Raw genomic sequence first — 14,478 nt, forward strand, 5'->3', positions numbered from 1 at the left:
GTGCTTGGTGGATTTAGGAACACTAGACTTCTGTTTCTGAAGGGATCAAAACGGATATTTTCAGAATGAAGTCATGCTGGTGTGTATAGATAACTAGTAAAGATATCGCCAGTGACTTCTCCTACATGGGCAATGAAATCCAATTCAGGCACCCAGACAGGAAGCTTGATTTTAAAAAGGCATCCATTTACTGCCTTTCATAGTACTTTCCAGCGGTCACTCATTTACATACATTCGCTTTACTTAACTTTAAGAAATTTTTAATTTAATGATTTATGGTGGCCCTTTCTGTGCATTAAACTTCCCATTTTTATAAAGAAACTAAAAGGTGATTGCACGTCATTGCTACCTCAACAGTGTATCAGAAATTCAGAACTGGGATTAAAAAAAAAGTTCTCCAAGATCACTGTATACCTAAAATCATCTCCACAAATGGAAATTATCAAAAGGTCAGATGTAAAAAGCAGCAGTTCATAAATACTAATTAGCACCTTGCTAGCGATTGCATGATAACATTTGCTGATGCATAATTGAATTCAAAAAAAATTAAAAAACAGAGAGCGTGGGTAGATTTAATAATTCATTCCTCCCACGCTAATCAGAGTTTGACTATTTATTCTAACAAGTACAATTACATATTCTTTCTTCGTTTTTCTTCTACATTTGTGAATAACAATCAGTCCATCTTTTTTAATATTCTCTTATTTAAAGCTAAAGGGAAGGGGGAACCATTGCAAATAACATAGCAAAATCATTTCTAGCAACTCTAAGTTTTTAAATGTTTTAATTGTACACAGGTTTTTGCTTTGTTACTTGATACTTGATTTTAGTGGAAGACATCCCTGCCCATGGCAGGGGGGCTGGAACCAGACCGTCTTGAATGTCCCTTCCAACTCAAGCCATCCTACGATTCTATTATGATATTACTAGGATTTTTTTTTTTCTATGAAATAATGGGATTTTTAAGTTTTCCTATTAGACTCCTCTTCCTTCACAACTTCTTCGTAAACTGCACACTCGCTATCTAATGTGTTTATTACATATTATTACTAATTGCCATCATCCACTCTCCTGATAGCTGGGTTGTGGTTAAGGGCAGCTCATCTCCCCTTTCACAGGTCTGAGCAGACAAAAGAATTGAATAGCATACACTGTTAATCACAGGATTAGTTATCTCAAGTGGTGATCTGAATTAAGGCAGTGATTTGAAAGCAGCCACAGTGAGATCACACACCCTTTGTGCAGTAAAAGGACAAACAAGGATAAAGATACAGGAAAAGCAGCCAGAATCACAGCTGACTATGATGCTCAAAACCACATATAGGTCTAGTGAGTGAGTTTATGAGCACAATGTACCACAGTAGCCATTAGCTATAGGGAAAGGGTCAAAAAATAACAAAAACAGAACTTCCTTTGTTTTAAAACAACATGCTTAAGCCAAACATTAGCTTTCTGCAATACTTTGTTAGGGCAATACTGCTACAATGTCAAAAAAATAAAAAATAAAAATCAAAAATAACAGCATCCAGATACACAATCCTCTAGAGCCACATGGAAACAAAATTGCTGCAACATTTATTTGACGAAACACACAAAACCACACAGGATTCTGATACAGCTGTCCCTGCCATGGGGTTCAGCCATGGAGAAAGCATAACGTTTTCTAACATAAATATTGAAGAAAACAAAACAATATACACACAAACGCTTTCAAGAGCTCAAGAATAACATTCCCATTTTACACTCAATAATAAGCAAACAAAATAACATGCTTTTCCAAACAGCATTGCTTCCTGTGCTTCAGAAAGCACCTGAGGAAAAATCACAGGGGTGACAGCAGCAGCACCTGAACCACAAAGCTTAGTAGTGTTCAAGAAATCCCAACCCTACAGCACACATCTTTAACCAATGTGAAGCAAAACCTGCGAAAGCACAACATTGAACAGACACCTCTGAGCCAGTTGCATGTTTCCCAGTGAACATCAACCATCAATCTGACAATGCTCAAAACATTTGGCACCAAAATTTTATCCTTCCTATGCAGATAGCTGGAGCACAAAAATTTAAGTGTGACTCATTCAAGAGCAATTAAAAGCCTAAGACATCAAATTTCTGAGGTGTTCATTCACCATGGCCATAATCATCTTAGCAGGCCTCTGGGAAGACACAGCCAGAGATTCTGCCTGGTATATCTAGTATGAGTTAATTAAGAGACTGCAAAGCCCTCTGGCAGAAAGGAATGGAAACCCTTCAAAAACCAATTCGTTTCTTCCGGGTTTGGATAAGGAAGATGTTGACTGTAGTGGGAAACCAATATGCATCTGCCTGTCTTCACATGCAATACATGTAATTCTAGCAGAACCCCCATCAAATTGTTTGTCCACTCATACCTTGCAGGCAGTCCAGTGAACCTGGTTAAAATCCAACGGAAATAAAGTAGCATTTTTAAGAGTGGTACTGTAATAAAATTTCCCTCTCTGTACTTACAACACTTATTGTAATGCTATTCTCTATATGTGCTATACAAACGGTAAAGTAAAATCAGCCTAGCGAGCATTAAAGATATTATAATAATATATTACTATTATATTAATAAAAATAAAAGTGTTTTGAGGAGCGTTTTTGATCTTTGATCATTGGCATACATCTGCCTTTCAGACACTATTCCACAAAAGGCACCACATTCTGCATAATACATTTTTACCTTGCATTTCACCTTCACGGGAAGTGACATTAATACATCATTAAAGTGACAGCTCTTTCCAATGATGTATTAGTTTAACTGTTCACATCAGATTGTCCTAGAAAATACAGTACTAAACGTTGAACTCCAATAAAATATTCTGGCCAAGGACTGTTCTACTGACAGTCATGATTCAGTAGGACCTAGAAACCAAAAAAAAGTGCCAAAATCTTTAAATATTTAGAATTAGATAGCTTACACATAGTACTATGAGTGCAGAGGGAGTGATGGGGAGGTGAAACTGCAGCTGGACACCTGAAAAAGGAATTGTAATAAAATCATATTATTTTCATCTCTCCCATTTTCCCATTAACATACTACTACACTTGGCCACCGAGCTGGAAGAGCCTCGAAGGGCCTTCTTTTCTGTAGAACCAGGTGAGAGTGTCTGACTCAAGCAGAGTTTTCTTAACCAAGCACATCAACAGTCAGATGACTGCTGTGACCCCTCAAGTCCCTGAAAGTGACCCAAAGTCTTGTGCTTAGGACGAAGAGCTGGGAAATAGATACCAGTGAGCCCATACACAGCACCAAGACAGACTACAGTCATAGAAGCAATGCAGGTACAGGCAGGTGAGGTAGCTCGATTACAGTGGTAAGATAAGTCTTAGAAACCAAGCAACTTCACATCATTTAGAACAGTCCGTACCTAATGCTAGCACAGCCTTCAGGTTATTGCCTAAATCCTTTTAAGCCATGCTGACTTAAAGATGTTTCTATGGAGTTGAAAGTTGAAAAGTACTTGCATCTTAATGCCTACCCTGTATCAGATTTCATCGTTTGGTTGACAAAGCTGCTAAGAAAATGGAAAATAAAAACATGTCAAATTCATCTATTAGAACACCAGAAGAGTGAAAGCAAACCAGGGTAATCATTTCAAGTGTTCTCATTCACTCTTCTGGCAGAATCAAGACTCTTCTTTGCAATCGACTCTTATTATACTGGGTTTCTTGGCTACACTAATAAAGGTCCTGAGCATTTAGAAAAGGGAATGGGGTAAATCAACATTACAAGGGAAAGAAAAAAAAAAAAAAAAAAAGAAAGAAAGAAAAAAAGTTTGCTTTGCTCAGGTTACTGAGCAAAGAAGCAGGAAAAAATGTGTTCTGCAACACATTCTATATTTTCTGTAACAAACCTAAAGTTCAACAGCCACTCAACAGTCATCTCAAACAGTATAGTGCACTTCCCCACCCCACACCCCCAAATATATTCTCATATACTGAAACTCAGATTACTTAGTAAAGTTGAAAAAGACACGAAAGCAAAAAGACACGGAAGCAAAAGGCTTCCTGCTACTTAGTAAGGCACTCACCAGTATATATTTAAAAGTAATACCTAAAATGAAAACAATCACCTCCCATTCCTGCTGTGCTTAGAGAGAGAAGAAGGCTGGTTACACATTTGTGTGGCAAGGTTTAAGTAATGGGGGGACTGTAGGGGTAGCCTCTGTGAGGAGTCCCACACCCACCTGTGGCCAGGGCCAAGATAGTGAGCTGTACCAGTGGGAAAACAGGTTTATACAGGGCAGAAAAAAAAAAAAAAAAAAAAAAAAAAAAAAAAAAAAAAAAAAAAAAACTGCTGCACAACAGTACCTAGGAGCAAAGAAAGAGAAAGGGAGAATCAGCCCTGCAGCCCCCAAGGTCAGGGCAGCAGGAGGACAGGAGGTGCTCCAGGCACACAGCCGCAGCTCCCCTGCAGCCTGTGGAGAGGCCCCTGGTGGAACAGGCTGTCCCCCTGCAGCCCATGGGTCCCATGGTGGAGCAGATCTCCACGCTGCGGCCTGTGGAAGAGCCCCCTGTGGAGCAGGTGGATGTGGTCTGGAGGAGGCTGCAGCCCATGCAGCCCCCACAAGAACAGGCCCCAGGCCAGAGCTGCAGCCTGTAGAGAAAAGCCCATACAGGAGCAGGGAGTCTGGAGGGAGCTGCTGCCTGTGGAGTACCCATGCTGGAGCAGTTTGCTCCTGACAGATAGACCCTGTGGTACGGAGCCATGTAGGAGCAGTTCTTGAAGAGCTGTTGCCAGTGAGAAGCCACCTCAGGATTAGTTCAGGAAGGATGGCATCCTGTGGGAGGTAGCCCACATGGAAAAGGGGCAGAGCCTGAGTGTGAAGGAGCAGCAGAGATGAAGCATCACAAATTGACCACAACCCCCATTCCGTGTTCCCCTGCACCTCTCAGAGGGAGGAGGTAGAAGAAGGTGAATGGGGGAGGAAGGGGTTTTTAGTATGCTTTTAGTTCTCACTGCCCTGTTAGTAATAGGCAATAAATTACATAAATCTCCCTTAAGCTGAGTCTGTCTTGCCTGTGACAGTAATTGGTGAGCAATCTCCCTGGCCTTATCTCAACACAGGAGCATCCCCACCATTGTATTTCCTTCCCCCTCTCCTTTAGAGGAGGGGGAGTAAGAGAGCAGCATGGTGGAGCTGAGCAGCCCGTTGATGTGAAACCACAACAGGTTATTACTGAGTTTGTGAATAAAAGCTACCAGTGCATACCAGTGTGCCCAGGTGACCAAGAAAGCCAACAACAGCCTGGCTTGAATCAGGAATAGTGTAGCCAGCAGGACTAGGGAGATGATTAATGCGGCCCGCCCCCCCCCCCCCCCGTACTCTGCTCTGGTGAGGCTGCATCTCAAGTACTGCATTCAGCAGTACAAGAAGGACATCAAGGCCCTGGAGCACATCCATAGAAAGACTATGAAGCTGGTGAAGGGCCTGGAACACAAGTCCTGTGAGGAGCTGCTGAGGGAACTGGGGTTGTTTAGTTTGGAGAAGATAAGGCTGAGGGGAGACCTTATTGCTCTCTACAGCTACCTGAAAGGAAGGAAGTTGTTGCACCTGAAAGGAAGGAAGTTGTGAGGAGCTGGGTGGGAGGTTGGGGGTCAGCCTCTTCTCACAGGTAACTAGTGATAGGACTAGAGAGAATGGCCTCAAGTTGTGCCAGGGAAGGTTTAGGTTAGAAATGAGGAGACTTCTCAGAAAGAGTAGTCAGGCATTGGAAAAGATTTCCCAGTGAAGTGGTGGTGTCACTGTCCCTGGGGGTATTCATGGAAGTTTGAATTTAGTGCTTAGGGACGTGGTTTAGTGGGTGACAGTGGTAGCAGGGCAACGGTTAGACCAGATGATCTTGAAGGTCTCTTCCAACCTTAATGATTCTATGATTCTACCCGCTGTTCCAGGCCCAGGGCAAGGAGGTCCCTACCTACAGGCCCAAGTCAGGTTTACAGGCTTGAGTCAGGTCTACAAAAAGCAGTATTAAAAACAGCCATTTTTTCCCCATCTTTGAAGGGAAGCTAAGGGTTTCCCTGCCAAGAGGTTAGGCTGAAACCTAAGAAATAAATGTAAGTTTTTGCAATATGAAATTTATTTTTAGATCTCGTTTCATGAGTTCTTCCAACTCTGTGGCATATTTTCAACTTCTAAGCCAAGAAAGGGAAACAAGAAAAAAAAAAAAAAAAAAAAAAAAAACGTACTGGTGAACAATTTCCCTTTCATTCTTGTAATTAATGTTTGAGGTTCCTGTCTTGATCTTTCAAGGAACTAGCCAGGTGCTTACATTTACATTTTAATTGTTGAATTTACAAAGTATACAACTTCAGGTTTACTGGAAGTTTGTTACTTTCTCTATCAGAGAAATAAAAAGATTCTATTGATTCTTCATTTTGTTGCATCTCAAGAGTAGAGAAGGGGTCATGACTAACCTGTTCATTAGCAAGTAGGAGGAGAAAGGCACTTCTGAATACCATTGTACTAGCATAATTAAGTGTTATGCAAACTTTAGGTTCCTCTAGTGGATAGAGCAAATTAAAAAAGCAATCTTGTGAGGAAGAATCCCTTCTCCTGCCAGAAACTTCAAAGCGGCCTTTTTTTTTTTCTTTTTAATCATCTTACAGCAATTACCTTACATACATTGATCAAAGTCACTAGATATATTCCTCCACATTAAGCGATACAATGACGACAAACCACCTGCTCATGCTTAACGCAACAGGGCAGAGGACCCAACAGTTCACACTGCAGCAAAAGCACTGAGGGGAAAGAATATTGTATTTGGGACTTTATAGCTGGCATCCATGACATAGCCCATTGTCTGGAGAGTGGCTCTGCAGAGTCACAGTACAGTTGAGGAGGCCCTTTTGGCCAGCTTCCCTCTGATGAGGCATATGTATCACCACTAATGAAATGCTCTCTGGGTCAATGCTGAGGTCTTGGGCCTTGTGTAATACAGTCTTCAGCAGAGAGGCAAAGTAGGGATGTCCTGTGGAAGAAGGATGAGTGCAATTTCTATCTTCATTCTTAATCCCAGATGAAGTCATTTGTTTGATGTAGAATCACATGTTAGCAACTTAATTGCTTATTTTCTCCATGGCATTAAAGTATTAATACTGCAAGCTCTCTGATTTTTTTAAATGTAGTAATGTAATTGTATTTTTTTTTTAATTCTTTGCCAGAAGCAATTGATGGGATTCACAAGGCCAAAATAATGAAACTATCACCTCCACAGTAAACAGTTTAGGAGACTACATAAGCCTCTGAAAACCTCCACAAAATTAGTTTGTATTCTCTAACAGCTAGAATAAAAGATGCCAAATATGACAGAACTAGAGCTGAGTGGCACTGAACTGGATCACAGCACCACTGATAATTCCAAGGTCCTCACTACATCCTAACAGGAGATAAGATACTCCATGTCTACTCAAACCATGTGGAACAGATTCACTGTTATGGAGCCATGACTATTATCCAAAAAAAAAAAAAAGGCAGGAATAGAAGAGGAAGAAAGAGAATAAGGAAGTTCAACCAAGCACGTGAGGAGGAACAATGACAGTCTCTAACATATTTCATTCGCTTATGAAGAAATATCCCTCTGACTTCCCTTGACAATCCACAAGACTGCTTGAGGCCTTCAATTGAATACACCTGTGAAGAATTCTGCTCAAGTGAGAAAGCAAACAAATATATGGGAACATTTGCTTCATTTTCTTTTTATATGGGCAGATAAAAATAACTTGGAGAATTATATTTTTATGTCTATGCCATAATAAAAACAATTAAGACTTACAGAATGGAAGAAACAGATGGTTGCTGTTTGGGGTTTATTGAAGCTTCTATAATTTCTACAAATAGGCTTACAGCTTATCTTGAAAATTCTTTGATTCCCTGGAAACATGTTATCTTCCCTGAAATTCTTTAATCTTGCACTGTTATTTGAAAAGACAGTACCAAAATACTCAGGCCTATGAAGTTTGAATTTTGCATGGTTTGCTCTGAAAACGTTAGCAGAATTTTACTTCATTATTGCTTCTTTGTCCCCATCAGGAAACTTGTTCAGGCAGAAGAACACCTGAACATTTCATAGCCCCTGTAAATCTTTATCCTCCAGTCTGCATGAAAGATGATACTAGCAAATATGACAGACACAAGCAAATGAATATATATGGTGCCAGTGATTAAGCAGTGTTTTCAAACTAGAATGGAAGAGGGGACCTATTTAATATTGGGACTGCTTTCTGACAGTCTTAATTTACACATCAAAAGAGAAATACACTTTAAAATTTTGTCACTGTAATAGTTTTGCTATTACATTAACTAGCAATTACTACACAATGCAATGCAAGCTGACTAGGCTTTAAATGCCAAGTCCTCATTTCCAAGCCTCCTTAGGCTGTTATTTCAGTGTCTTCCATGCTTTGAAGGGAGAAAATTACCAAGATTACAATTGCATAGATTAATAATGGCTAAAAACACCTACAAATGCTCTTTTCTATCTTCTGTGCAATGGAGCAGGAAAAAAAAATAAATCAGTTGCCATTTACATTTTCCTTTGTTCTTCCCAATATTTAAGATGTAAAGCACAGGGATGGAAACTAGGAGACATGATTTCCCCTTCTCCCATGAAAGTACTAGGTTACCCTAAGACAGGTTACTCAAGCATTTGAGCAGCTTAACAATAACACATCACATTGGATCTGTGCTTTTAGATGGGCAGAATACAGCCATGCAATGTATCTTCCATCCTCTCAGCAAACTCAGGAAATGGCAAACCCTCCAAAGAGCCCCTGTAATTCCAAGTTTGCAAAGCCCTGGTTTGCAGGGAAGAAAATAGAATGTGGAGGATTAAGGAGAACACAGGTATTTCTGCTTCCTCTTTCTTATCTATGAGATTGCTAATATTAGTGCAGAGTGAGAATATTAAGTATTCTTACTTCAGAATTAGAACGTCACTCTTTCCCTTATGGTTTACTATAAAACATTACATGTAGAGTCTTTGAGGCCCTTAGAGTAAACCCTGTATATGATAAATCACTTTTGTATGTAGCTAAGATTTTTTATTATTATTATTTTTAGTGAGGTACTGCAAAACTTTTATTAGGGAGAGCAGAGAGCTTTAAAAATGCTGCAAATCTCTTTGTAGGGAACACGGTTGTTGTTACTTCCCTTATGAGTTGATACATCTGCTCTCATTTCTGGCTAGACAGCGCCTATCTTTCCTGAGTTATTCCAGGTTTACTTGTATAATCCCACAACCAAAGCAGTAAAGGCCATCTGCTTTGCAAAGAATGCTGAACAGAGAAACTACTCAACACCTTGTTTCCATCTGCATTTCCATACAGACCTAAACCAATGTCCTTACCCAGCACACCCACTGTACAACGAACTCTGAAGAGTCTGTGCCCATAGCAGCAAGCATTATTCTTTTCATCATAAGCAATACGCAAAGGGAGTTCAGGCATTTGCTCTTGACATTTCCTCTTCTCCCTTCTCCACAATCTTTTTACCCTCTATAGTGTCTGTCAAGGCACAGCAATCAGTATGAATACAGAATTTACCCTTAACTTTGCAAACATCAGGATCCAGACTGATGATTTTGGGTGAACTCAGGAAAATAGGAAAGAAATAAATAAAATGCCACCCAGCCAAGTGGTATTGCTCACCATCATTAGTTCTTCCCACTCATCTCATAAATCAACATTAATTCATTAATACTAAAAGATGAAATCTAGAATTACTGTGAAGACTGGTACTGGTAAACTAACACCAGATTAAAACCCTTAGGTTTTGCATTACTTAGTATCAACCAGGGATGTTCACACTGAGCACTCACAAATGGTCCTTACCCATTCCTCAGTCCTTAGATGTCCCTGTGATTCCTTCCCAAAATTCTTGCCACTTACTATTCAAACTCACTATGATAAAAATATAACCTGTAATTGGGCATAAAGTTATATACAGAGATCTGAGGGCTGGTATCAGATCTCTATGTACTAGAAAGTTTTACTTCGTCTTGACAATCCCTGACAAAAACTTTTCTATTCCTCTTTTGAATACATGGGTCCAACTTTTTGCAAGTAAAACACAATACATTTCTTTTCCTTGTGATCACTAGGAATTCACCCACTAGTCATGCAAAGTTTATGCGCACACACACTGCCCCTTCCCCCCCCCCCCCCCCTTTCTCAAAGCTTGTTTTCTCTCCAGCATCAATGTGACAAACATCATATGATAAGACATTTACCTCAATAGATGGCTTTCAGGAGTCTGCTTATTAGACAGCAATCCCTCTGGAGAACAGAGCTAATAGTGCCTATATTTATTCACTTTATATATAAAGCACTAGATTCCTGTATTTATAGTTTGATTGTACATTAATTCAATTATGCCTTAAGTGAAGATGGTTTGGGGGGTTGGGAGTGGGGGACAGGTTGCAGTTACAGCTTAACAATTTATTTTTCAGTTAAATTCAAGTTATTTTAATGATTAAATATTTTACTGCCATTGTATTAAACAGAGTCCAGAAGAAATTAATGATTAGGAGATAACTGCTAGAGATCCTATCACTGTTACTCAGCTAAATTTATTTTCCTAGAATAGCTAAATAATAAAAAAAACACTATACTGCAATTTGTGAAATTTCATTGGTAAGCATACTACATATTGATAAATTCTAAAGGAAAATGTTTTTTTCATCTTATTTTGCAGAGTTCAGAACTTTTTTTTTTTTTTAAATTTTAAAAAAGTCTAAAGATGGCTCACACTCTTTAGGGTAATTTACATTTTTCTTTTCTTTATTTTTTAAGGGAAAATAACTTTCTCTGATGTAGCTTATACTAACTTCAGTATTTACTCACACCAAGCTTCCATGTTCAATTCATTGTCTTAACCGCAGAGGCAAAGGAATGCACTACAGATAACCCAGCTTTTTTAAAGACCTCAGAGTTATTCCCTTCTCCATTATACATCACCTTACAGCATACACATTTCTCCTTATGAAGACAGCAATATAACATCAGGGCTTTAATACCCAGCAAGAGGGGTTGGAATGAACCTACCAGTGGCTGCTGAGGGCAGCTAAACTTAAACAGTAGCAAAGCCTGGTGTTAACACACCTGCAGTGAAACCAGCCGAGTGAGTTGGCATCATCTCACTCTAGATTTTTACCCCAAAATGCTTTCCCAATAACTGGGGCAGAGGAGCAGAACAGATGCCTCAGCCAACCCAGTTTACAACTTGGGCTTCAAGGCTACCTCACTCATGGTCATTCTCTTCCACCTTCCTTCACACGCATGGAGCATAGTGGTACAGCCCATAAAAGCCTTCAGCTCCCCACCTTGAATGCTGCTTCCCCCCTTTTAACAGCTGCCACCCTTCCCTCTAGCAACATACCTAAGTTGGATGAAAACACACATACCGGTCTTGATGGCACAATCATCCAAGAACTGTGTGTTGTACCCAAAATCCTAGAACTGGGATGATGTTTTGTAATGCTTTCACCCATGATATTACAAGCATATTCCAGTCAACATTAAAAAAGGATTATTGCATCATTTACAGTCCAGGTACATGCTGTGAAGCCATTGCCTACTTTTCCTTAAAATATCCTCAGAGAAGCAGGGTTCAAAACTGCTACACAGTTTTGAACTAATCTGGGAAAAGTCACACTTCGTAGAAACCAAGAGTTTGAGAACCCTCTGAATAATTAAGGGAAAAAAAAAAATATGTTCCTTTACCAGACTGAGCATCACGTCAGAGGCTGCCATCTCAATGTTGCTGTAAGAGCACCCTGACTCTCAATTAAAAAGCTATCTTACAGAAGATGTCAGCTGTAGATGAGTAGCCCTCAGGGAGAGAATACAGAAAAGACTGCCCCATGTATTTTCTTCATGAAGAAGCTTGCAAGTTGCCACTAATATCTTACTGACTTAAACTGACCAGAGAGATTATTCCACCACCAACCTCCTCTTTTTCCAGATGGAATATTGTTTCAGAAAATGAACTCAAATTTATTAGAGCCTCAAATATTCAGGTCTCCTTATGCTATTAAAATTTTATCTGCATTAAAGCAGTAAAAACAAACAAAAAAACAATTTACTAGAACTTCAACAAGCTCTTGCATCTTGCATGCTTAGAGCCATTCAAAAATTTAGGCACACACCCAACACCCTGTATGTGTCCACGTAGACTTGATATATGATAAATACAGCTTAGTTCAATAGCATAAAGCACTTGAAATATCTCACAATGTCAAGTAATAAATCATGGTAAGAAAATGATTCTCAGAATGACTGTGTCCAAGTGCAATCAACATGTATCAGAAATGCTGAGCACAGGAGTTTATGGTAGATTTAACTTCTGGCATAGTCTGATCAAATGCAGCACAGGCTGCACACTAGTTCAGCACACCACTGGAATGTCTTATTGTGTCTAGTATTTGCTTGGCCTTGCAGTCATTCAAAACATCTCCAATGCAAAGTATTGTGAGAAAAATCTATGCCCTACTTAGGAGTCAGCTCTGTGCTACAATCAGTAAAGCAATAAACAGCGCAAACAGTGAAATCAGCAGGAGATGAAGGCCACCTTATCAAGGCAGACAAAACCATGGATTTTCAGGATACACAAGTAGTTTTACAGCAATGCACCAAAACAAGTGTTTCTGCTTGGAGACTTGTTAGTTGCATAATATTATCTCATGAAGTTTTAAACACCATAAACACTAAACACCATGATTTTTCTTTGTCCCATACTACAAAAAAAATCTGTTACTGCATGTAACATTTTCTCAGGATTGTAGTTTTAGCCACAAATCTGAGACTTTGGATCCTAGACAGAGTATGCACAAAGTAGCATTCCTAGGAGAAAAAATACTAATGAATGAAGCCTACATTTGAAGTAATCCTATGTAGAAAATTGGACCACCTGAAATTGAACATGATCTGTTCTCATAAATGGGTGGTTACGTGTATATTTTGGTAGCAAATTGCTTTGAAGATAGGTGGGAAATCAGTCTGTAGTTAGCTGGCGGTCTGGGGTCAGAGGAAGTAATTCATACTCAGCTGGTTTTCATGAACTTTACTTTAAAGAAAAGCAAAATAGTCACAGAGTAGGTATGTTTCTTTTCTGTATAGATAGTCTTAGGATATAGTCAAACATGTCCCCCTCTTATCCCTCCTAAGTTGTATATGTGACACAGTCTAGATCCCTCCTTGGAACAGAAGCATGCTATAAGTGTAAATGATCCTCACCATCTGTAACTACTATAAACTACTCATCACATCAGGCACTGTCATACTTCAGATGTCAATGTTTTGTAGATGTGGCTTATCTCCTGTAGCTAATCTTCCCCGGGCATTCAGTAAAATCAGAATATTTTCAAAGTTAAACAATGCCATTTATATTTTCAGTATCTCCATAGATAGTATATTTAAACAGGAACACCAACATATAGCAATGGCACTAACTTTGACTATGACCACTAATTTATGTGGAGCTATACGTAGGACAGTAATAAGCCCTTTAGCAATGTCTGCTCAAGACACTGAGGTGCAGTGTGTTTTGGGCTGGCACAACATGGTACCTCTTAACCTCTAGATAGTGATCCAAAACACTGAGTCAGGCAGATCTGATGGACATTTTTCCGTTCCTCTCAACACTCTCCAGATCTCTCAAGTGATGGGGACAATAGCAGAATTTCTCATCCAGTCCTATTTTCTTTTAGGGAAAGGAGAGAACAAACAAGGGGCATGACACAGTGAGCAAGTTCAGGTACTGCTTGATGAAAAAAAAAAAAATCAGATGACCTCCAAGCAACTGGGGAACCCAATCTCATAGAAAGCTTCAATTAAACTGATGCGATGTAAAGGAGATTCAGGCACATCACATCTTCAACAACATGAAGAACAGGAAAAAATCACTTTTCATCAGAAAACCAAAAAAATGGTACTTAACATACAGTATTTCTTAACCATGTTTTCCTGGACTCTGGCCCATATAATATTTTACCATTCCTAAATTTGTAAATTAAATCTAGAGTTGTGACAATGGCAAGTTGCCTCTGGAATGAGGGATGTAATTAAGTTTAGTATTAATCTATGCAGAAAGGAAAAACAACTAACAGAGCAGCTTCAATAATCACAACACTGTCAGCTCTTCAAGTGTAAATTAATTCCTTGAATGTAAATCTAGGAAGTCTTTCTTTGGCAGAAATTAGCCATTTATTTAAATAAATTCTACTATTTCAATAAACTTTCATATTAAAAGAGAAAGAATAATGGGTCTAATTCTCAGGTATTTCACAATACCTTCAAAAAGGGCCAGAGGTTGAAACGGCTTACTAGACTCAAAATACAGCCCTAAATTTCTGTTTTGTAGATTTTAATAGTTTACATGATAAAACAGCTATAAAAATATTTCACAATGAAAACTGTGTTAGTTATTAGACTAGACCAGATGAATTTCAGGG

Source organism: Oxyura jamaicensis, chromosome 9, assembly GCF_011077185.1.
Source record: "Oxyura jamaicensis isolate SHBP4307 breed ruddy duck chromosome 9, BPBGC_Ojam_1.0, whole genome shotgun sequence".
In the NCBI taxonomy this organism is placed as follows: Eukaryota; Metazoa; Chordata; class Aves; order Anseriformes; family Anatidae; genus Oxyura; species Oxyura jamaicensis.